Source organism: Neopelma chrysocephalum, unplaced genomic scaffold (assembly GCF_003984885.1).
Source record: "Neopelma chrysocephalum unplaced genomic scaffold, ASM398488v2 Primary Assembly neopelma1_59, whole genome shotgun sequence".
Classification (NCBI taxonomy): domain Eukaryota; kingdom Metazoa; phylum Chordata; class Aves; order Passeriformes; family Pipridae; genus Neopelma; species Neopelma chrysocephalum.
In genome coordinates this window covers 1,165,602-1,191,641 of record NW_020897714.1, presented here as the reverse complement: position 1 = coordinate 1,191,641, position 26,040 = coordinate 1,165,602, and the positions used below count along the sequence as shown (strand labels likewise).

Genomic DNA, 26,040 nt, shown 5'->3' with positions numbered 1-26,040 from the left:
TTTTCATCCTTTTTCCCAACAGGGATTAAAATTTCTATGTAAACAGAATCAGATGATGATCCAAAATGGAAGCTAGTAATTCAATTTTATGTGTTGTTAGACCTGTAATCTTGGTAAACATTCATAGTTACTTCCAACTGAAATTCACCAAACTTGCTATCTATCTCATGCATATTTATTTTGCTTACCAACAGTTCTCGTGAAAAACTAATGCAAAAGGTTCAAAATGTATTTACCATAATTCATATGACTCATCTTAAGAGCCATCATAATTTATGCTCAATATAAGTGACTAAAGAACAAGACCATACTTCTAGGAATTGGAACAAACCAGGGCTTCAGTGAAAAAATATTCTCCGGCTGGGTTATCAAATGGTATAAGATTTTCCAGGGTATTTTCAGTGATTAGGGAATGCAAATGGAGTGCAAAAGAAATGAATGTTGTCCTAAGTGCTGAATGATATCACGACTAATGAAGCAATCAGCCCTTTTTGTTCCAAAGACTCATTTTACAGTAGAGGGAGAAAATGTAGCAATCACAACCTGTAATGTGATGATGGCAGATGCAGTGAGAGTGATATTCCATTAAAGTTAATATTTCATTTTTCACTAAAGACCGACAAGTTCAACAATAGCTGAAGTCAGATTTTTATCTGTTTCAGCTGTCATTACTTTTTCATTACTTGCCATCAATGAATATTTTCAAGCAGCAGATCCAGTCTTTGGCATAGCTGTGCTCAACTGATGCACCAAAACACACTTAAAAGGAAACGCTGGGAAATGATTTAATAAGAAGTTATTTAAACATGAGGAAGAATTAAAGGAAATAATAAACCCAGTGTGCACTGAATTGCAAATAGGAAATAGTTTCTTTTTGCTAGTAGGGCTACATAAAGCCTCAAAGCAATGGACGTGCTTCATGTCCAATCGATGCTGACAGAATTAAGGTTCCTGATATTTTAGAATGAGTCACATTGTGTGGCTGTTGTGGTAGATTTTCTCTTAACCATGAAAAAATCTTGTGATTCCAATAATAAAAACAATTCCACTCAAATGCTGCAGCTTAGTTCTTATCCCTTCAAACCAAACCCAAGGAACTGATGGCACAGAAGATACGAGAATTATATATCACATCAGTACAGAATGATCTAATTTGCTCTGATGCAAAAGTCCTGAAGAAATATGCTGCTAAGGCGATCCAATCAGGCAGGGTTTCTTCTTTTCCTATTCTAGTTTAGAAAGCAAAAAAATGATCTGAAAACTGAAGCTATGCCCTCCAGAGAGTTACCTTATCACAAAATCAGTCACACATGGAATACAAAAATCTTTCAGAGAAAATAGACATCAAATCCAACCTGCTGGTGTTTTCTTCATTTTAGAGCTTCGGTAATGATATTCAGAGAAATTCATAATGAACCTGAAGAAAGAAAAAAGTCTGGTAGATTCACTTTTATTTCATACTTGAGTTATAACAACAGCTCCCAGACTGAGATCATCCTCTCTAATAATAATAAGCAAACCTACGCCTAAAGAACTGTCAAAAAAATTTTGCTAACATAAATAGAGTGTACTAGAATGTCTTCAGAATTCATTTGGCCAAATGCAAAGGTACTGAAGTGTGATGTCTCTTTCTGCGACTAATAATACAACGAAGATGAAGATCTAGAAGGCTCAATGTACTCACAATTGACCTCTTTTGTATCTAGGGTGGCAACTGAAATCCAAAATAAGTGGAAACAACAGTGATGAAATTCTGTTGCCACATCTATTGTCAGTGAATTGGTCACAGAGTTCCTGGTAAACATACAAAATGTCTCACCATAATTGTCACCCTCTTAATCCTCAAGGAAATAGTATAGAATGGAGCAGGCAGGAAGAACAAAATTCTCATTAGTTTTGTAGGTTGTTCCCCTTTGGGCAACAGATTTACATTGAGGAATTGAGCCAGGAATAACTAAAGCTTGTAACACTTCCCACCTACAGCTTTTAGTACCAGCCTTACCCTTAGCCAAACTTGGTCAATTTTGTTTAAAAATTCTTCCTGAAAGGCATTTTCAGGTCTACATAGAACCACTAAGTGACATCTAGAAAAACAACCAACAGCAACAAGCAAGAAATCTTTTTTTTTCCATTGAAGAAAATACATTTCAGATTTGCGTTCTACTCATTCTCTCTCAGTAATAATTTATTCCTTAGTCTTGTGCAACAGGTCATTAACCTGCTTAACAACCCTAAATCTAGATGTTTTTCCTTTAGAGAAACGCAGTGAAAATACCCAATCTTTCTTCCATTTCATTTTCTTTGATAATGTACATGAATGCATGAACTGGGATTTTTCTTTCACAGTGGCAAACAGTAGTTTAGCTATTAACTAAATGGAATCTAGATTTGTAACCCTCTGTCTGTGTACAGTCTTATTATCTGCTGAGTCTGATTATACTCAGATCAATATTATCTAATGACTGTGACCACAGGTGGAATGCTTCAAGGATATTTCAACTTCCACTGCTGTTTGACAGTAGGCAGAAAGTATCACTGCAAAGTTATTTGGTCGACTTGATCTTTTTCTTCTAGTCAGAAACAAGAGGAAAATCCTTGAGAAGATAATTTAAATTTTTCATCCACATTTCCCATATTTTACCTGCACCACAAACCACATGGCTTTTTAAGACACAAATCATGTTAAAAAATCAAAAGCTAGAGCTACTTCTGAAAGCCTATTGACAGTTCAAGACCCCTCCTGGGTTTCACCTCTCTCATTTGAATTGGTGCTTCATTAGAAGTTACTATCCTAAAGTTATGTTTAGATTTCCTATGTTTCCTTTGATGTGTTCAGTCTTGTCCTCACCCATATTGATGTTCTTTTCAAATTCATAACCTGGAGGCAAAGGCCAAAACCTTCCTAGCTGTAGAAGCAAATGTATTACTTGTTTTGCTTGAAGGATTAAAAAATCCATCTCTCTGCCAGAGATGTTCACTGAGAAAGACAGCAGCCAATATGGTGTTCCAGGATTAATTAAAGAGTTTGTCTGCCAGACATTCTTTAAGTCTGCTATTTCTCATTTTATTTTTACTTTTTGGCATGTAATAGTATTTCCATACTTATTAAATCCTCACTGATAATTACATGCAAAAGAGCAATTAGCAGCAGACAATTTAGTGGCAAAGAATTTATAATTCAAACTGTTTACCATTCAGAGATGACTGAAAGTGGTGGCAACTGCATCAAATGAAACTTCATCAGTGATATTGTTCCAGTGGAGGTTCCACCTACGTTGCTCTCTGTTTCTTCAGCCTATCTTTGTATTAAACGTAAAATCATACCTGTAAGTAGACAGTTACCAAAATGTCATGCAGTACATCAGGTATTTCCTAAAATCAAAACCTAATTTCATTGCTCAGCACTGTGTGTGTTTTGGGACCTGTCCATGTGTTGCCTCCTGTTTTATTAGAAAGCAGCCCAAGTGTCGTAACTTAGAATAAATGATATTTCTTTGTTAAAAAAAACCTGATTGAGTGACTGAGGCCTATGGAGTGTTTCTATGCTTGTTTTCTATTACTCATTTTAATAGAAATTTAACTTTTCTGTCTGCAGGAATGTAGTTTCTGTGTTCCAAAAATAATACTACCATTTCAAGCACTGTCAGTAGCTCAGCAAATGCAGAACCCTTATCAATCAGTTCATATCTGAAAGAAGGAAAAGATTTGATGACTGAAGAGCTCATCCTGAATGAGATGTTGAGGGCAAGTATTTGAACACATCTCTGATCACGAACTCAGCAGGAACTAGAATGTCTCAATTTTTGACAGCCCTTTGAGCTTGTAGTGTTCCAGTCCATTTATGTATGGGCAGGAATACACACAGGCATTACCAGTTTCATAAGAATAATTATCAACTTTCTTTGCCTCTTCTGACATGTCAGAGAAAAGATTTGAAAATAGGGCTGGAAAACAAAAAAAGGAGAATGTCTCAAAAAGAGAAGGCAACCCCTCCCCTCAGATTTCAAGTCTTGATTTCTTTCTAATATTTGGATACTTTAGTCTGTTGCTCTTTTTCCTAAAGTTACACTGCACTCCAGTTTAACCTGCAGTTGTCCAAGATTGCTTCTCCTGTATAAACCTTGCTATCAATTTTCACTTTTTATGGTCAGCCATCCCACTAAAAACTGCATAGAAAACTCAATACCTTTATGCTTAATCATCTCAAAGGAAATCAGTACCAGTTAATGTAGTAAAACTAGGAAAGAAAAAACTGAGTTAAAGACCTAAGTTCATAGATCCCTTTAAGATGGACAGGTAGCAGAGTATAATCATGACAGTTTTAATGCCCTTGCTCCTCTAAAAAGCCACTATGGTGAGTTGACTCTGGCTGGATGCCAGGTGCCCACCAAAGCCACTCTACCACTCCTCTCCTCAGCTGGGCAGGGGAGAGAAAATGTAAGGAAAGACTGGTTAGTCAGGATAAGAACAGGGAGAGATCACTCACCCATTACCATTAATGGCAATACAGACTAAACTTTGGAGAAATCACCAATCAAATCCAAGTAGGATAATGATAACTATAACCTAATCTTAAAACACCTTCCCCCTGCTCCTCCCTTCTTCCCGGGCTCAACTTGACTCCCACATTTTCTACCTTCTCCCCCAAAGCGATGAGGAAAGGGGACTGTGATCAGTTTGTCACGTCTTCATCTCTGCTGCTCCTTCCTCAAAGGGGGGAGAACTCCTCACACCCTTTCCCTTCTCCAGCACGGGTCCCTCCCACAGGAGGCAGTCCTCCATGAGCTTCTCCAACATGAGTACTTCCCATGGACTGCAGTTTTTCACAAACTGTTCCATCATGGATCCCTTCCACAGAGTGCAGTCCTTCAAGAACAGAGTGCTCCAGCGTTGGTCCCCAACAGGGTCACAAGTCCTGACAGCAAACCAGCATAGGCTCCTCTCTCCATGGGGCCACAGGCCCTGCTCCAGGGTAGGCTTCCCATGCAGGTCACAGCCTCCTTCAGGCATCCACCTGCTCTGGCACGGGATCCTCCATGGGCTGCAGGTGGATCTCTGCTCCACTGTGGACCTCTGGACCTCCATGGGCTGCAGGGGCACAGCTTGCCATGGCATGCAGACCTCACCATGGTCTGCACCATGGGCTGCAGGAGAATCCCTGCTCTGGCACCTGTAGCACCTTCTCCCCTTCCTTCTCCACCAACCTTGGTGTCTGTAGAGTTGTTGCTCTCACATGTTCTCACTCCTCACTTCCAGCTGCAGTCGTGAAGGTTTTTCTCCCCTTTTTTAAATGTATTATCCCAGAGGCACTTACCACTATCGCTGATGGACTCAGCCTTGGCCAGTGGTGGGTCAGCTTGGAGTCAGCTGGCATTGGCTCTTTTAGATATGGGGGAAGCTTCTGGCAGCTTCTCATGGAAGTCACCTCTGTAGTCCCCAGCTACCAAAACATTACCACACAAACCCAATACAGCCATGTAGATCTTAGCTGTCTGTGTCAACCTGGAGACTTGCAATGGCATAGTGCCCTTTCAAATACTAGTTTAAGGCTAACACAAAATGGAGTCTACTATCTACTGATGAATGCTTACTTTCTGATTCATCTGCTATGTCTTTCTAACCAAGTATTGACCTAATCAAAACTCATTTAGCTTATGAAATCTGATGTGACTGCAGCCTGGCAGGTATGACTTGGAATATTTCGGAACTTGGCAGAAGAAAACATGTCCACTTTTAGACATCCAACCCTGAGCATGCATTTTGATTCATTATGATGAATTTTTTTAATAGGAAAGCAGGGAGGATCAGTTTTGAGGCTGTTATTTTGTAGACTTATTTGCATGTGTGAGTACTTCTTCGATCTAACTGACATAACAGGAAATTCTTGTTTGCTTTAAGTGTAAATGTAATGAAAAGCATCCTTCAGCATCTGAAATGAATATACACAACTGTGGCTCCATAATGGTCTTTCAAGCCAAAATCAGGGAGCCTGGGAAAGCTTTTGTATGGACTTACTTGTTGCATCAAAGTCCTTGAGATCATTACCTATATTGTTCTTACCAGCAGTTTTACACCAGAAGAGGTTATAGCCTCCACACCTGTGATCTAATGCAGAATGATAACTGCAGACACTTGATTTAATTCCTTTGAAATCAATATTCACTTTTAATTTGTTAACCTTATGTCAAAACAGATAAATCCAGCAAACTATTAAGATGATATTGCTTTAAAGAGAAAGGGTGTGTTTCTTTAATAAAATAGTAAGTGACAACTATGCAATAAAACATGCAGTAAAACATTTATACCTACACAGAGGCTAGATAGTTAGTCAGGCAATATTACTTAATTACTAATTATTAATTACTTAAGCCTCCTCTACTGGATGGAGTTTCCTTTCTGGAGGAGATTCTTACCCCTAAAAACCAATTCAATCTGCATATACAAAAAACGCACAAAACTTTTCAAAATAACAAAAGATCATTCAGGCATTGAGTTGTTATAACTTCTCTGTCCTCGTCTGGGAAAAAAATTAGTCTTTATGGTAGATTGCAAGAGTCCATCTGGTCGGGGGGTGGGGGCTGTACCAATCCTTTCCCCCTTTCGTGGGGAGATGTCTGTCTTTCCACAGAGCCCATTCTTCCCTGCCTGGCTACCTGCGCATTAATAACAAGGAACATTCAGTGATTGATACCAGCTTACACTAAACAATTTCCCCTCCGGTTTCCAATAAACATGGCTGTTCAAATAGATTATAGTGTCTCAGACCGTTCACATCCCCTCCACACACCACCACCGCCACCACCACCCCCGCCTTTAGATGTCCTTTAGCTGTTCCGTTGTGATGGTAATGAAACTAAATGGCTTTTCAAAGCGGGCTTTGATTAGCATGATAACCGTGTAGTGGCTTGATGGCCAGCATGGAATGGTTGTCTAGCCTTCCAGCACCAACAGTTTGGAAGAAAAGTTGTACAACTTGTTAAAATGAATGGATGGATGTAGATAGGTATGTATGTGTGTTTGCATTCACATAGTAGATACAGGGATAAAGTGAGGTAGCAATAAAACCTGGCAAGGTCCATTCATTTGTATTCCCCGTTGGAACAGCGTTTTCTTGATGCACGGGCCAATTTGCCACAATTTGTCTGAGTAGTGTGTACGCATTTAAATAGGGGACAGGAGATGGGACTGCAGCAGAGCTCAATAATTACTCATCATGTAGAGCATCGCCCCATTGGTGCTAGTTAAGCCACTGGGCATAGCTGGAGATGGGACATCTGGAAATGGCACACAGCAGAAAGACTGCAGAAAACTCAGTGTCTCAAGGCTTGTGTAACAGTGTCAACATGTACACCAAGGGCTGAAACCAAAATGACATTGCACCGCTCATACAGTCTTCCAATTCAGATCATTTAGGACAAGAGTTTGTGCTTAGAACATGCTCCTTCTCCCTTGTAATAGTTATTCATTTTTTTTCTGAAAAGTAAATGCAAGACAAAAGTTTATTTCTGGACTGCTGTTAGCTGACATGGCTCATGGTTTTAAAGGTTTATAGCCACAAAATGTGATGGGATGAGCAGTAGCCCATTGGTTGTTTCACAGTAGTTAGACCTTATGGGACATGACTGAATCCTTTAGTTTCGTTTCTTTTTTAGTTTCAGTTGTCAGTTTCCCCTTTGTAATTATTTGGAGCACAAACACGAAAACATACATGCTGTATGTTAAGCAAATATATAACAAGTGACGTCTTGCTAGACTGCAAATACTTAAATGCCAGAACATGGAGGAGCTTCATGTCGTCTATGTGAGAAAAATCTCTTTTCCCAATTAATAAAACGGCAAAAAAAACAATTGCAGGACAAGGAAACTTACAGAAGAGAATCCTTTATTTGCAGCACTGGGTGCAGTCCCAAGCCACCCGCCTGGAAAAGCACACCCCCCTCCAAAAGCACGCTCCTTTTGTACTCTTCGGCTACCCAATATCTTGAATATTCTGCAGGTATCAGGTATTTTACCTTAAAGGGTAATTTTCAAATCGGCGGGTGGGTGTCACCCTCCCGCCTGATTGGTTCCGCTTGATTGATCCCACCTGATTGGTCCCACCTGATTGGATCATGACGTACCCCCCTGTACTGTACAGGGGGCCCCCCTGTACGGCCTGATTGATTGATGACGTACCCCCCTGTACTGCACAGTGGGGGTTCTTTTTGCACACAAAGACATGTGGCCGGTGTAAATTTTTCATTTATATATTGTATCTTACCTCGACCGCAATATTCCCTCTGTGTGCAGCCCTGATGGGGCCTTTCACCTTACAATCTTCGCGAGGCGCCTAAATATTCCCGAAATTAAATGGGAGGTAAGAAAAAATCCCAACACCCCCTGTTTCCCACTTAAATAAATTTACTTATAATAAAACCAGATTATTTTATTTCTCATAGTCTATATTAGCAATATATGTATCTGCAATCCAAACAGAAATTAAAGAGTAGGTACATTGCAGAGGCAACACTGAATAAATTCAGCAGCATCATGAAGCTGATCACTGTGATAAAAAGCAGCGTGCCACCTCCGTAAATGTACTCAGAACTGGCAGCTATGATTGCTACCAATTGCCTTACAAAGGTATTTATCTGCTTTCACTCTAGAAATATAAGCAGCATGAATCCAATAAACACTTTGCTATAATATATGTGATTTTAGGCAGCTATTAACTAAAATACTCAAAACAAGCCAACAAAATACAAGGAGTTATTTAGAACAGAGAAGGAAACAGTGAGTAGCCTGACACTGCTGTGTAAATTATGGATCTGGGAGGGCCCTGGGTTAACAGCTGGATGGGCCTGGGGGGACTGGGTGCCTGGGGAACAGATCTGTGGGAAAGGGCTGGGACTCCTGGCTGACAGCAGGCTTAAAGGAGTCAACTTCATGCCATGTGTAATGGGGACAGCTGAAAGCCAGCCCACTGTGTCACTGTGTCACTGACAGCTGTGTCAGTGGGAGCACAATGGCCAAGAGATTATTGCCCTTCACTCCTGCATTCATTGGAGCACAGCTGGAATGCTGCATCCAGTTTTGGGCCCTACTGTACAAGAAAGACATCAATAAACTGGAGTGAGTTTGGTGAAGGCCCACCATGATGGTCAAATCTGGGGCATTTGCACTTAAAGGAGATACTGAGGCACCAGGGCATCTTCAGCCTGGGAAAGAGATGGCTCTGGGAGAACCTGACTGCAGTACCTACTAAGTAGTACTCAATAGCACCTACCAAACAGTACTTGTGCCTTACTGAGGAGCTGGAGCCAGGCCCTTCCTAGCAGTGCATGTCAGAAAAACAAAGGACAATGATCATGAAGTGATACAGAGCTGAATGGCAGATCTGACTGAGTGTAAAGGAAAATATTTTCCAGATGAGACTAAAGAAATGCTGGAGCAAGGATGTTGTGAAGTCTCTGCCCATGGAGGTTTTCAATACCCAGCTGGATAAAGCCCTGAGCAACCTAATCTGACCTTGTAGCTGACCCTGCTTTGAGTAGGAGGTTGGACTGCAGACCTCTTGAGGTCCCTTCCCTTCTGTGTTTCACAGAACTCATAGCTAATATGTAGGACTCCACTGCAGGATGCTGCAGATGCTGTAGGTCAATGTAGGTTTCAAGCACTGGACAGGATCACCAAAGGGAAATTCACTGATGTTTTGGGTCTGAACTCCAAACACATGGAGGCTGGGAAATGTTAAGAGGAAATATTACTATAGATTTGCTACATCTCATATTCTTCTTTGTGCAGCTGCTTATGGTTGCTGTCAGAGATGGGGACTGGCTGTCCATCTCCCATACCAGTACAGCTCTTTTTGTCTTCTTATTTCTATAAAACACACCATCAGCATGAGCTACGGTTTCAAACATAAAATTTTGCAGAGCTTTTAATTACTGGGAAGTGCAGTTTTTAGAACAACATCCACACCCTTGGAAGGAATAGTAAAATAATGAGGGTTTTCAGACTATTTTTTTTCCAGTCAATTTTCATAATGAGAGTATTTGGGGGAAAACTGAAGATTGTAGCATGTTACCAGAAAGTACCAGAAATGTTATAGAGAGACCTATTTTTTTTTTTTTTTTTTTTTACTTTTTAAAAAGTTCAACAAGTTCATTGCAATCTGCCTTTCAAGGTCATCCATCTGAATCAATGATCTTCTTAGCTCCACCAGTTCTGATTTTTTGAATAAAATTGTAATTACCAGCCTTTTAAACACCAGCTGTTCTATTGAAACATGATACTGGTGGTGTACTCAGTCCTGGTGGAAAAATATCTGCGAGCTGCTCTTCACTGCAGCCCTCACTGCGAGCTGATTGCAAGAAGCATTTATGGTCACAGAATTAAAGGAGCCACAACCAGATCCTTTCCGGATATAGTTGCCTCTCTCCTTTTGTGCATTACCTTGTTCAAATATGCATTTGAACCTCCACTGTACTCATTCCTTATAAAATAAGGAGAAAAAGGGAAGTAGAATATAATGTACAATATAAGTACAATATGATGTAGCATAATGTGCAAAGAAATAATCTATTAGCTTCTCCATGTGATGAGCCACATTATATCAATGCACAGAAACAGTAATACTTTGGGGAAATGTTTCTCTGCCATTCTTAAGCAGTATCCATTATTTAGCAGTGTGTACCATCTTTATCAACAGGAGGCCAAGATTAAAATTTAAGGGGAAGGCTATAATCTACGTACAGTAGAGATACTGTGCTAAAGGAGGAATCAGTGCTGAAAAGAGGAGCAGAAGAAGTGCTTTTCTAACAGGATTTGCAGGAGAATTAAAAGGCTGATTGGCACAGGAAGTGGCATGGGAAAATAAAAGCAAGAGGTAGAATTTGTCTTGGCAGGAAAGTGGTGTTCCACTCTTAGAAATGCCTGCAGGCCAAAACGAAAAAAAATCCTGTGCTGAGATTTAACAAGGATTTTCCAACTCCTTTAAAGCTCAGGTCCTACGCTACATATCTTCCTAAAGCACATATAGTTTGAGACATACAGAAGCTTTTGGTCATGTTCAGAGAAGCCAGAGACCAGTGCTTATTTATCCTCTCAAACTGGGATAGTGGCATCTTCTGGTGCAGATGGACAAGACACAAGGAGCAGCTGGGCACTGGGTTGCACCTGCCAACTGCTGCAGCCCTACCTCCCCTCCCTTCCCCTGGAAGATTTTTTCTTGACATGTTATATTGCAGTGTATTTTTATTTTTTCTTCTATTTTAATAAGAAATTAGGACAGCGGTATTTTAGCAACACATCTGAACAGCCACTTCCTCCAAGTCAGGGTGCTACCTGAGTGCACGCAGGCCTGAGGACACAGGGGAGGGAACTTGCTGTGTCAGCCATGAAATCTGAAGCATTGCAGTAGTGCTGACTGATTAGTCATTGCTATATTTTTCTCTATTAATTACTTGGCTTTTTCTCTTTCCAAAGCCAGGAAAATGTCTACACTGTCAGATGTCTTTACCTACAAGGACACTCATCCATTTGCAGTGTGCTATCAGGAATCGCAGTGCCTGGCAAGCCCCTGCACTCTGGAAGTCTTTCCCTTATACCAAAGACCTTGAGCAGTATTCCTGTGCTCACCGCTCCTGCCAGTGAAACCATTAACTCATAAGGTCCCAGTTCAAGAAGGTCTTTATGCACATAAAGACATATCTGTTTTTCTAAGGATTGCACTTAGCGTGCAATCATTATCCCCAAACCTGGCCTGAAGAAGTATTTCTTCCTGAGTCAGAGATAAGGGAATACCTGGAGTGAAAAGGCAATACACAAGAACAGCGAAGGAATGCAATACTATATTTTTTCTTCTTTATTATACAGAAGTAAATACAGAAAAGGAGAAAAGTGATACCAGCATATTTCCATTGAAAATACTAGTACAATCAAAAGGAGATAACAAGATTATTTCTTTTGTGCCACCCCTGTCTATCCCTGATTGCAGGTTTTTGCCATGGGAATTATATTTACAGCAGCTTTTGCGAAGTAATTCTTGATCTCATGCTGGATCTCTAGGCAGTCCTGAAGGACAGGTAGTAATAACTGGTAACAAGTAAGGAGAACTCCTGTTGCTCATCCTTAAGATATTCGGAAAAGCAATGAGGGAAAATTAAGGACCACACGTATTAATTAAAAAAAAACAAAACAAAAACATGCTAGCTAGAGTGCTCAAATTATTTCATTTAAGGTAATATTAAAGGTTGAGACTGCATCTATTTTTTCAGAGTTGCTCATTTTGTCATTTCTTTGATATTTGATCTTGTTTTAAACAGTATCTTCAGTATCTTTATAACTGAGGTTGAATGAAGAGACTTTTATTTTGAGGTATGTAACTAGTGCTTCATATCTTCAGAAGGAGTCACTGCAAAGAGCCTAAGCACTTCCAATACCTGCTTCTGCACTGTGCCTGGCTTCTTCTAGCCAACAGAAGATAATTTCATCTTAATATTTCATTGAATTGGTGTGTTAGTAATACATAAAAGATGATGCCTTAATTAAATGCAACAGTGAGATGCAGTCATGGCATTTGAAAGCTGCATGGAAAGGAAAGGCTGCTATTTGTTCTCCTGAAGGTTGGAGGCACCAGCTCTGCAGTAGGCAAAATATGCAATATACATTTGTTGTTATGTGAATTTTAGAGCTGGTGATAGACATGCAATACCAGTCAGTTGGCAGAGATTCACAGAGCAGGCAAAGGCTGCTGCAACCAAGTAAGACTCCATATGCTGCCTTATCTCAAAACTAATGTAGAAAGCAGGCAGAAAATACTTTGTCATACCATGGCAAATTCTTGGCTTCGTAGCCAAAAATACTGCTGGGGTTTGTGACTAGCATCAAACACGTGGTAGTATCATTTTTTGCATGGGTGCTGATCTGAGAGCACTCAACTCATCCTGTACAGGTCAAGGAGCGGTCTTCAGGGGATAGCAGTCCTTGGTCACTAGAGACTAGTGGCTGGTGTTGTAAGCCACTAGTAAGAGTTCAAGGTGAAAGATGTCCATATACCACTACCTGGGCTCTAAGCTACCCATCTTTTCTCAGAACACAAAAATACAGAAAAATAGAGACTGCAAATTGATAATGGATATTTCAGTAACTCCTGCTATAATGCAATACTTTTTCCTTAACAAGTTATGATTCCTTTGCAGCAACACCTTTTTTTTTTTCTGTCAGATTATAATCTCAAAGAAACAAAAAAGGGTCACTGTCACCTTTTATGACAAAAAGTGATTGCAGGAGTACCGTATTTTGTATCTCCTTGAGCAGATTTCATGGGGTTTTTACCCTCTCTTCCTGTTGGCCATTTGATATCTGACTGTGTTTATCTCTGAAGGTATCTCATCCAGAGATCTTGAAAAACTGTTTTTCTCCATGGTTCAGTGATACAGTTTATATATTACAGATGCAATACACAAAGCCCATTCTCAAATGCAGTCTCTTAAGCTTGCAGAATGACTGATCAAGCTGTTGGCTCAATTTGTTATCTGATCATTTAGTTGATAAGGTGAATCTTGACTCAGATTTTCAGTGGTGGATCAATCAAGTGATGGAAGCTAAATACTGTATTTTCTCACCCTATGATAACCAGGGAAAGCATCAGCATCACTAGATATCTATTTTGGCAGGCAGCTTAAGCTCTGAAGCTTGATTTTTATCAGCTATTAATACCCAATAAAAATAACTGCATATCAGAATGACAGCATTTATACTCACTCTGCTGTTGTGTAAATGGCCATGTGAAGTGCACAGGAGCCATGAGCTGACCGCAGTGTGTTTCATAGTGGTGACCCACTAAGTCAGTGTGTTTTACTGATAAATAATTTTGCATGAGATGGCCTACAAATGGCTAACAAGTGAAACACTCTGAACTAATAACAGAAAGGTGCAGTAGAATTGATCTACCCTGGGAATTCCATTTTGACTTTTTCCTTTTAAAATTAATTTGATTTCATCTGCATCAAGTCATTCCTTATCAGTAAGAAGACAATAAGAAAATTACTTTTGGAGGAAGCAAATAAAAAAACCCAAAACCCAAGTGAGTGGAAAGGAAGCTGAATATAAAATATATCCTCACATAAGATTATTGCTGGTACAGTAAGGACATGATACAATTTCAAAGTTCTCTTCAACTCATCAGAACTGAATGGTAATCAAATGGAAAATGGCTTCCATCTTAATATCCAATTATTCTCTCTTAATATAGAATGTACTATCAATTACTGAAAGTGCTACTGAAACTGTGCTTTGAATTCATTAGGTGTTGTCATGGTTTGAACCAGCCTCAAAATCCAATTCTTAATTCCTAGCCCCCCTCCCACATCTCAACCCCATGTGAGATGGGTTTTCCAGACAAACACACAAGACTCAATGTGGGGGGAAGGGAATTATATTACAAGACTGTACACATAAATAAATAGTATAATACATTATATATAATCTTAACTCTATATCTATCTCTACCATGACAATAATATTTACAATGGGCCAAATCTCTTCTCCCTCCAAATAAAAGTCCAGGAGAGAAGAAGAAGAAAAGACCCCTTCCAGTCTCTCAGCAGCAGGTCTCTCTCAGCAGCAGGCTCTCTGTGTCTTTCATGAAGCAGTTGCAGCTGGATCCTCGCCATTGCACACGAGGGGGGTCTCCAAGCCCCTCTCGGCCCCTCGACGCCAAACGAAGGGTCTTTCCGTGGGCTGCTTCACCCCAGACAAGGTTGCTCCACCACGGTCATATCACGAAGCACAGGGGTCTTCGTGACAGTCTGGTATCCTCAGGGGAAATCAAGCCCCTTCACAGAGCTCCCATGCTCTGACTCAAAGATGGCTGCCAGCTTCTCTGAAGCTGCAGCAAAGGGGGCCAAGGTCACCCCACACACACACATTCCTTTGGCCGTCCTGGCTTATCTCTCAGGAGGCCGGAGCTTCTTAGCTCCTCTCTGTAGTGCATACTGCACTCCAAGACTCACTCAAGTGAGTCCAATCATCCTCCTCTCTCTCAGAGGAGTCTCCAAGGGAGTTTGGGGGTTTTGGTTATACAGTTCTTACCCCCCGAAACTCTGTCTCTGCAGTGGTCTTGGTTCTCTTGTCCTGCTTTCTTCTTATCTGCTTGGCTCTTTGCCACTACTCCCGGACACTGCTGTGTCTGCTGCTGCTCCATCTGCCCACTCACAGTGGAGAAAACTCCTTCAGCTTCTCAAGTTGCAGGCACTCAGTCCAGTCTGACACTGTTTCTGAGTTTCTATGACCCCAGCTAGGGGCTGGGGGGCTCAGGCCCCCCCCAGAGGGGCCCTGAGCCCCTACCTCGTGGCTTTCACAACATGGCCACTTCTTCTTCCACAACAAGTACCACTGCTTCTTTTCCAGTCTCCAGAGATATGTTTATATTTTGCAGGAGCACTGATTGGGTCAAACCCCAAGGGTCACCACCCCCTGGGGGTTACCACTTTCTGAATTTCAGGGGGAAAACCTGGCTCAAACCACTACAGGTGTTCTACATGACATGACTTTTGGAGAATATTTTTAACACATTTGCCTAGTTTATACATTATTCTTTCCTTTCTTCAAAAAGTTTGTAAATGACCAAGAAGTCCAAACAACACTCACCCTTTGCTTAACTTTTCACATTTTATCACAGAATATCCCAAATCTTTTGGATCCCAGGCCCTTCTGAAAACAAAAAATATTGTCCTTTACAAGTATATTAAAATAAAACATAAAACTTTCTGAAGCATTTTAATAATTGTTAAAATTGAAAAATGAATGGGTTCTTTTGTTTTTGTAAATATAAAGATAATTTTTAGTGGTAAAATAAATAATAATTGATTTTAAATATCTTCAATGAAAATGAAGGAATCAAAACAAGTATAGCATTCAATCCATTGGCTATATGTATCCTAATAAAGTTTAATTAGATATAATCACCTGTCATTTCCACTTCTCCTGTCTTCTGAAAGTGTGGCATTGTATAAAACTGGCTTGCCTTTTCATACAGGAATCAATTTCAGGAATTCAAAGATGTGTTTATACAATCTGAATTTCTAGGTAAGTAAAGGTCCTTGGACTACTGACCACTTAAAAAACCTCTTAACTTCTTCCTTAGTAGATATTGCATCCTTGTCCTCTGTGACTTCTAATCTGAATGACTGTTACGTGCTATTAAATTTATCAAAGACAGAATTGTTGCCTGTAACTTTTCCACATTGCATCTCAAAATTACCAAAGTTAATATTCCTGACAATCTCATACATATTATTTTTTCTCTTTTTTACCTATCTGGTCAGTTTACTTGTATGCATTTTTATTAAGAAATTCCTAGTAGTTTAAAGGAAACCATGAAATGGCACTATTAGGAGTTAAAGGAGATGTACGACTGCATAAAACCAGAAGTCATTATTCTGTCTTTAGGCTGAATAAAAAAATTCCCATTTCTTACGTTCAGTCTTCTAGTGCGATTATGCTCGAGCAAATCCTCACCCAAATCTTCAGAAGACTGGCAGTTTATTTTATGAACTTTAGTACTTGAAAGGGAAAAGAAATATCAACTCATCATTTTTAGACCTTTGTGGAATTCTCTGTACCAAATGGAAAGGAACTCTCTTATCTGCTCAGAAACTGATGTGAGAAAAAGCAATATTGCCTGTGAATATATTATCAGGATAAAATAGCTGCTTTCCAATAGTGGGAGAAATGGTGATGGTGGCCATGATATCCACATGCCTGTAAAGCTCTGTGTTTTGCTGATATCTTTATTTCCACACCAAGCAGAAAGATGAATCTTCCAGTTTCTAAAAAAATTATGCTGTGAAGTACTGGGTTTGGCACATTTTTTTCCCATCATTCTCTTAAATTAGTCCCAAAGTCTTATGCTTGCTTGTTAGACTTATGAATACAGGCTGCTTCCTTTTCTGCTCTGGCTGCTTTCCACAATATTGGCTGGCTTCAAAGGATAGGGAAGACGAAGAAGCATGCTGACAATGCCTGTATTTTTTGTGAATCTCTTTCAGTTATTGTAGCCTTTCGTTCAAACTTATTTCATCTCTGAGGCGTTTGCTTGTACAGCCATCTCATCATTGACAATTTCTCCAGCTGCCTCAAATCCGTTCCAGTTCCAACTCTATTTTAAGGACCTGGCTGCACCACATCTTCTGGGTGAAGAGAGCAAAACAAAAATAAGTGTTTATTTGCCAATGTCTTCTGCATTTAAAGCAACTCAGCAGCTAACCCCTTCTGGGAACGTAGTTGCCACATTGGTTTAGCTCAGAAACATCAAGCACCTTTCCTGTACCAGGGGCTTTAAGTGTTTCATAAAGAAGTGTTTCAGGATTTGTGCGCTTAATCCTTTTCATGTGGAAATGACTGAGGATATTATTTCCTAATCAAGAAACCTAAATGTATGTGTCTATACATGGATGTCAACATGTGAGTTTGAAGTGCTTGTTACTAGCAGTGGAGATGTAGTCAATGCAGGAGCTTGGAGATCATTTCAACTGGCTCATGAAGGGAGGCTCAAATGAGATGCCCACACTGCGCTATCTAAGCAGTAACTGAGGCATTCACACTGTGTTGGTGGACACGAGGCAGCACCTACAGGAGGTCCATGACCTTGCAGAGCAGAAGGTCAGGAGGGAGGTGCTAGTATGTCTTAGCACCAGGACCCTGTATGTAGCAGCTACCTAGTCCTCTGCTCTGAAAGCAGTTCCCTCTCACAAGTCTCTGACTCCACTGATTTATTATGTCAGCTTAAAAATCATGCCATGGCTTGCCTGTGGGCACTCACAAGTAGGCATCTATCTTTAGGTTTTGTAATCAGGAGTTGAATATCTCCATGAGACTTATCACTGGGCCCTCACTTTTACCACTTTGTACCACACCGGGATTACACCACCAGGTTCTGGAGAGCTTCTGGAACAGGTGTCAAAATAAGGCACTGGAAGATTAGAATATGCAGTCAAGGAGTTTGGTTGTGAAACACGCAGATTTAGAGCACCCTGAGTCCGTGCATTGGAATACAATCAGGCCTTAAGGCAACTGACCATATATAAGGCATGGGCAAATGTACGCAGACAGGGCACCGGCTAATGCAAGTTAGAGCCATCCCTAAGACAGTCAGTCCAAAGTATTTATTGGGACTGATTAGCCACTTTTCACTGTTGGTTTTTTTTTTTTTTGCCGTATCACTCCTCAGACCCTGCACCAAGTATAGATTGCAGGATCCAAAGACTGGACTATTATTCTTCAGAGAAAGTTAGAAGAGCAGGCACAACACCCTAACTTGTCTGATGGTTATAAAAACAACAAATATAAAAAGAAAATCTGTCACCCAATATATTTAAAAGCATATATCCTAAATTGAAAAGCATTGGAAAGTACATGTTGAATACATTAAATAACATTTGACAGTATATTTACATTTCTCTTTCACGCTACTCACTGTCAGAGAAACTGGTAAGAAATAGCAGCAAGGCTCATCTGGCAACAAAACTAAGATTTCTGGTCATATTGACACTAGACTGGCTTTTCTGGAGTTAACTTGATGGGGAATAAAAGAGTCTATTATGCAGAAATACACAGAAGCTGTTCAAATCTGGAAATATGTAGCTACATGGGCATGGCACTGCCCTGAGCTAATACACTCTGCAAACACATTCAAACTGCTCTAGCCTTGAACTGCTGCCTCTGTGTAGTGCCAGGCTATGGGATGGGGACCTGCTGGCTCAAGTTGGCTCTAAGTCAGGTGCTTCATTACACACCAGAAATTTGGCCTTCATGTCTAAGCATAAACAGGTAAAAGAATTTCAAATGTGAGCCATCCCTCTCTTCTTCAGTTCATCTGAGTGGGACTCTTTAATAATGCATATATTCAAGATAGACTTCATTGGGCTAGTGCCAAACTACAAACTTTAACATATTCTCTGGTTGCTTAAGTCATTCTTAGACACAGATGTCTGCCGCCACTCTAATGTCTGGGTACGAAAGACTGATTAAATCACATTCACACTGAACTATACAATGTATTTCATTAGTGTTTTAAATAAAATTTCTTTGCTACGTCCATATTTCTTTTTCTGTTGATAGCTGATGTAGCACTAATTCCAGAAGGGCTTTATCTCTCAGCAAAGACATGTGGTTTATAAAATTCCTTACCTTGTGTAGCAGACTTAACAGATGTGGTCCATTTATTCCCCCTTCAGCACATTATCTCCAGTATGTTAAATGAATTATTACCTCTTCTCCAGTGTAACAGCACATTATGCTGCACAGAAGACCCAGAACTTGTAGTCTATGTTCCCACAAAATCTTCTTCCGTGATGTCTGGGTATCTCTAACAACGCTTATTTCACTAACTGGTTATTTGTATTGTTCTAATAGTCAGATTATATGACCAATACATCTGTTCTAGAACAAGCAGCAGTCACAAGTATTGAGGCCATGTTACTGAGAACACAGCTCCGTTGGGCAGGGCACGTCTCAAGGATGAAAGATCACCGCCTCCCTAAGATCACGCTTTATGGTGAACTTGCCACCGGCTGCCGCAAGAGAGGAGCCCCGAAGAGGAAATACAAGGACTCCCTGAAACAACATCTCAGACTTGGCCATATTGATCAACATAACTGGTCTACTCTGGCCTCCAATCGGGAGGTCTGGAGACACACCATCTATAACGCTGCTGATGCCTTTGAGAACGCACGCAGGATCACTCTTGAGGAGAAAAGACATCGCAGAAAGAATCGAGCCTTGCAGGATATACCACCTAAGGAGTCTTTCTGCTTTGTAACCTTTTGAGCCTTTTGTAACTGGGCATGCCTATCTCGTATTGGCCTTTTTAGCCACCAACGCGCTTGCAACATGGGTAGAGCCCTTCCCAAATCTTCGTTTGCAAAGCCTAGCTATGATGAATAGTATTAAAATTATATGTTAATGTAAACTTTATTGAATTAGTTCACAAAGGACATTACAATCAGAGGGTGAAACTCATTCCCATGAAGCTAATTTGCCAGCCAAAAGAATACAGATTTTACATGTGATTTATTGATGCGTGGCCCAGCTTTTCAGGGTCTGCTTAGGAGATTTTCATCCTGGTTGCATGAACTCTGGGTAAAACCTTGCTGCTGTCTCACAGGAGTCTTATAAATTTTAAATAGCATTATTTATGTGTCTTAAGTATGTAAAGCTCATGGCATTTGTGTGAGAATCACTTTGTCCAGCCCTAGAGTAGGAACTACTTCTGAAATAAAATATAATTGCTATTCAATATATCTAAAATGCTACAGAAAGTTGAAGACAAGGTGAGAAAAATACCATATTCCTATGAAAATGCAGCAGTGTAGTAGACAAGAAGCACATAAATATCCTCTCTAATAATAATACTGTTATGCTAATTGGTCATAAATAATTACAAGTTCCTTCTAAACCCTAGCTGTGATCTGTTTCTCTAAGAGAATCAGAAGAGAAACATAGCACCTATCGAATCATCAACAGTGTTTTCAACAGCATATGGGATTTTCCCTTTAAGTACCAATGCAGCTCAATCCTGCTTAGGTTGTGATAGCTGATTAGATTGCAGCTTGAGGCTTACACAATAATTGCTATCAACTTAATTATTTTACCTTATATTCAATGTGCTACTGCATTTCCACCGTTCTCTCTCCCACTGTTCCACACTTATCTTTCCAGTTAGATGACAAAATTATCCAAGAACTAACTAACATTAAAAAGAAAGGCCCCTATGAAACCCCCCCTCTTGTTTATTCTTTCATATTTCTTTTTTTTTTTTTTTTTTTTTTTTTTAAGGAGACACAGAAATGTTGGTTAACAAACGGCTACCCTGTGCATTAATGCTTTCGTTTGATAGTGTTGCTGAAGAGGGTTAGAGGAACTTTTTTCAATGTTTCCACTTAGTGTAACTATTGTCCTGGCAATTGTGTAGCTTTATTTCTCTGTGTTAAGATTTTACATTAATCACAATGTTGCACCCCTTCAGTTAGGAGATAAATACATGTGTTTTGCAGAAGTCACCAAGTTTGGAAAGAGTGGATCCTGCCTGAGCTACGTATAGCTATCCAACTATCTGTTTTGTCTGCCTATCCATCTGCTGCATAGTCCTTGTGTTGTCTTTGGCAGGTCTTTTGCTGCCTTCTCTCTTTTGAACTAGCAAACTCAAGGGAGAAAAGGTCAGAAGAGCTTTTTGATTCTCAAAACATGGTAAATTGGAAAACATTAACAGTGCAAGGTGCATTAGGCCTCAATTATACGTGGAGACCCTGATTTGTGGTGGTCAGACACCGGAATGGGTTGCCCAGAGAAATTATGATTGTATTTCATAGCAGAAATTGAGAATGTAGGAACTGAAAACAATAGTCTGTCACTGCTATTTACTTGCACTGTAGTGTACGACCGGGATATCCTGCTTATGGGGGTTAGAACTTCTTGAAGACAGGAGTCGATGTCAAAGCCTGGACAGTGGTATGAGTCCCTAAACTGCTGGAGCAGTGATCTGCAATGATGAGCCATGTATGGGAGTAGGCTTTCTCTTTTCTACAAGTGTAAATTTGTGAGGAAAGGTCCAGCTTTGTCTAGGGTAAGACCATCCCCTTTCCCCCTTGCATCTATCCTACAGGATGGGGACTGAATGGGAAGGGAAGGTACATTAAGTCTAAATTATTTGTTGAAACTCTGATTTGTAGTGGTGAGACACTGGAACAGATTGCCCAGAGAATTTGTGGCAAATTTGCCCCTTCACTGAAAGCAGAGCCCATCACACAGCCAGGGTAGGTGTACAGACAGTGGAGAGTCATTTTACTCATGTTGAAGACTTTTGCCAATTTTACATTACCAGAGAAACTCCTGTTCTTACTTAAAGTTCATTGAAGAAGTAGCTCTGGGCACACGTGCAATCCGTGTTAGCTGACTTCACACTTGGGTAGCTAAGGGAGACCATCATACATTTTGATCTGATTATCTTTTAAAGGCAGGTGATCATGGCCAGACAGCCATTGTGAGTATTTGGGATCTATCTTCAGACTTTTCTGTCACTCACCACTGAGCATTCCCTGAGTGCAGCCCCATATCCTGAAAGTCTGTCCTGTTCCTCTGAGTGATTATATAAAAGTCAAGAGTTCTTCTGGATACCTTTACCAGAAAAATTATGCTAAAAGTCACTTTATCTTCTAAGCTCTATGCATTCATTCATTCATTCATGGCTAGGCTTCGCGAACGAAGATTTGGGAAGGGCTCTACCCACGTTTGTTGCAAGCGTGTTGGTGGCTAAAAAGGCCAATATGAGATAGACATATCCGATTGCAAAAGGCGCAACAGAAAGACTCCTTAGGTGGTATATTCTGCAAGGCTCGATTCTTTCTGCGATGCCTTTTCTCCTCAAGAGTGATCCTGCATGTGTTCTCAAAGGCATCAGCAGCGTTATAGATGGTGTGTCTCCAGACCTCCCGATTGGAGGCCAGAGTAGACCAGTTATGTTGATCAATATGGCCAAGTCTGAGATGTTGTTTCAGGGAGTCCTTGTATTTCCTCTTCGGGGCTCCTCTCTTGCAGCAGCAGGTGGCAAGTTCACCATAAAGCGTGATCTTAGGGAGGCGGTGATCTTTCATCCTTGAGACGTGCCCTGCCCAACGGAGCTGTGTTCTCAGTAACATGGCCTCAATGCTTGTGACTGCTGCTTGTTCTAGAACAGGTGTATTGGTCACTTTATCTTCTAAGCTCTATGCATACGAACATATAAATACATATATATATATGCATACATATATACATACATACACACATATATATATATATGAGATGGGGGAAGATAATGAGAGGCAAACTATCTGCATTCATTCATTAATTTCTTCTGTGCCACCTTCTTATGAAATCCATTTTACTAAGCACGATCTACTCTTTTAAACCTATGCAGACTGTCATGAGTTGTTTTGTACTTGTCAACATGTTCTAGCTTGTTGCTGACCAGTGATAACAAATCTTCCTCCATATCAATGTCAGATATAAAAAAATCCTAATTTTTTCCCCTTGGATATCTGCATATTTGAGGAGGATTTTATTAGCCTTTTTTGCGTTCTCATTTTTACTCCTCTTTTAGACCATTATTTTGAACAATCCTGCCTTTTTAATGTTTATTCCAATGGAGAGGTATAAATATTTTATCTTAAATGTGTTCCAGCAGAAGCAGAGTGAATATTAGCTGTCTATAAGGGTTAACCCATTACTGAAAAGGATGCCTGATAAATTGAAAGTGTGGCTCTCCGCCAAGAGAGATCGGTATATTCTAAGCATTCATTTTCTGCCTTAGGAGTGGCAAATCACGTTGCTGGTATCAAATGCAATACAGCTTCTGAAAGAAGCAACCTCAGAGGCAAGTTCATACTTTGCTATTCAGAGAACTATCCACGGACTGTGTATATGAATTAAGGGCATGTCTTACTTACTAAGTTATCATTGTATCTGGAATTGTAAATTGTCACTGAGAAAAGAGCCCATAAATAACTTTAAAACAAGTCAGATTCCATTTTCAAAATATTATGTGGTAGTATATTAAAATAAAAATTTTAAGCGATATTTATTAAGTCCTCCTTGATATATTTTAACCCCAAATTGCAGCCATCTTTTTTCCATTCTGAGTACTAAAATCAGTACTTAATACAGTAATGAAGACACTATTCAGATGCCTTGATGGCATTGTTAAGCATTCCCCTAGTCTCAGTACAGATCAGTAAAGAACTCCAGTCAAGCTGTCTGGAATCGAACCTATCATAGACCAATATATGTTTTAAGAATAATTAAACAGCTTTTAACCTTCCTGTTTTAAAAGAAAATAAATATTCCACACTTTTTTTTCCTTACAAGCTCATTTTTCTTTATAATTCCTATTGCCAAATTCTCTATCTGCCAACTTTACTCTAATTCAGCAGCATTGTATTTAATTTATATTGTGTTTGATTTATACTATGCTTAATTTACATTAATGTAAACACCTGCACAAGAGCAAGGAACAGAGGTCAGGCTTTGATAAATCCAGGTCATACTAAGCCTAATCAAATTTTTTCCAAAGAAAAAAATGCAGAGTCCTGGCACTAATATTGCTTTGATGTACTAGAATTTGTGATGGATTACATTGCTTGTCTACTGCAGTCGTAGAGGTCTACTAGCAGGCTTTTGGGGGGCCTTCAGCTTCTTGTGAGGGATTATAAAGAGAACAAAATACACCTCTTGGGCACAGAGAACACCTGTGTGCTTGCTGCTTGCTTCACCCAGTCACATTGCATAAAGCTTTTACCGTGTCCTGTGCTATGTGGGGACTCAACACCAGTGCCTCCAGCCCACCGGAGTTGATCTTGGCATCAGAGCCAAGCCTAGGGAGAACGGAGAGTTTTGTGTAATAGCACAGGGAAGATTTAAGTAGTCTCTCCAAGCTTTCTCTGCCTCCTTCTACTCCTCCGTTCTCGGCTCATGAAGTGCCTTCTGCCAGCACTTAGGCAGCTGAGGGCTGTTTGGAGCAAGAACACTGGGGGCAGGCGAGGCTGAAAGGAACAGAGGTGGACAGGGCAGGGGGAGCACATCCTTAGAGAGAAGGATAGGAGAAGGGAGGAGGAGATGAAGGGGAAGGGTAGAATTAGAACATTACAATCCTAAATACTCTTGAACTCTTTAGCACTCTATTAACAGTTATTTTCCATAATTATTAAGAGGCAATTCTTATTAACCCACATTCTCTTGCCTTCTCTGATAAAAGACATTGAATTTGTTTTCTGTGTAGAATCACCTCAATTTTGATTAGATTATGTATTCAAGCTTTTCAGGACAAGCTCACACATTATCATAGCAGGCTCTGAAACGTCTAAACTCTGTATTCCTGACATGCAGCCTATTGTTCATTAAGGAGAAGCTTCATATGTTTTAAAGAACTTATATCTAAAAGGAATAATTTTCCTTTTCTTAGGCAAAATTCATGTGTGCATACAGTTACAGAGAATATATTAATTTATCTATCTTTCATATATTTAAATTGTGTTTGTAAAAGAGGCCTAATATGTAGAATGGGCTTGTTTTGACATATGTGAAATGCACTGTCAATATTAATTTTCAAGATTTTCTAGTGGATGTTTCCTGTTGTTCAAGCAATGCAGAAGGAATGTGTTTCCTACCATCTTGCAAAATAATTTCCCAGTGAAAGATCTTTATTTGCTCTGTCTTCCTAACATTTTTCAGCAGGGAGAAAATCATGTCAACAGTTCATGTAGAGCATGTGAGAAAAATTTATTTTCCCTGGTGTGATTATGTACTCATGGTATTTCAGCAGTCTATGGAGAAACATCCTGTATATTAATGCAGTGACTTAGGAAAATTATCATTCTTATTGCCTTCCAGCTGTTCAATGACATTATATACCTATCCACAAACAAATTGTAACCACTTTGGGCTTATAATTCATCATTCATTAGAACTTTAATAAAATGTTCTTGTTTTTCTTTCTCAGAGACCAGACTTTGCAAGTTTGGCATAGGAATTAAATACTCTGAAAGAAACTGTACTACAGTATGCAAATCAAACCTTCAGAACTAAAACTCCAGCAACAACAGTTTTTCAAGATGTTTTGCATATTATTTTCTAATTTATTTTATTTTATTATGTTTTTCAATAGTTAAACCACTTTTTACAGTATTTCTGGGCACCTGTGTTTTCTTTGCTGTTTAATAAAACTCCAAAGTGGTCAGAAGTTCAAGGTGAATCTGTCTTCATCTCCTCTTGAAAGTGAACATCGAAATGCACCAAAATGACTTTCAGCTTTTAAATGTAGCATTTTGTTTGAGCAGAACCTGCAGCTGTAAACTTTTTTTCAAATAGCAAGCTGTTGGCTAAGACCTAATGTCAGTTTAGGGGTTTGTAAAGTTTTTCTGTCTTGCCTGTCGAATGCCTTTTTACAATGGGAAATTTTTCCTTCAGGCCTTCTCTTGGTCCAACAAAGACCTCCTGGGCTGTAAGAAATACCATAAAATGTCA

At 39.8% G+C, this 26,040-nt stretch overlaps 1 long non-coding RNA gene across 1 annotated transcript in view; it reads left to right on the top strand.

The window, feature by feature from the left end:
• The window catches only part of LOC113965797, a 35,892-nt gene extending 10,211 nt beyond the window's left edge, over window positions 1-25,681 (top strand). Inside the window, exon 3 of the long non-coding RNA XR_003533639.1 lies at window positions 25,517-25,681. This is a non-coding gene — a long non-coding RNA (uncharacterized LOC113965797). The remainder of the gene's footprint in view (window positions 1-25,516) is intronic.
• The last annotated feature ends 359 nt before the right edge of the window (window positions 25,682-26,040 follow it).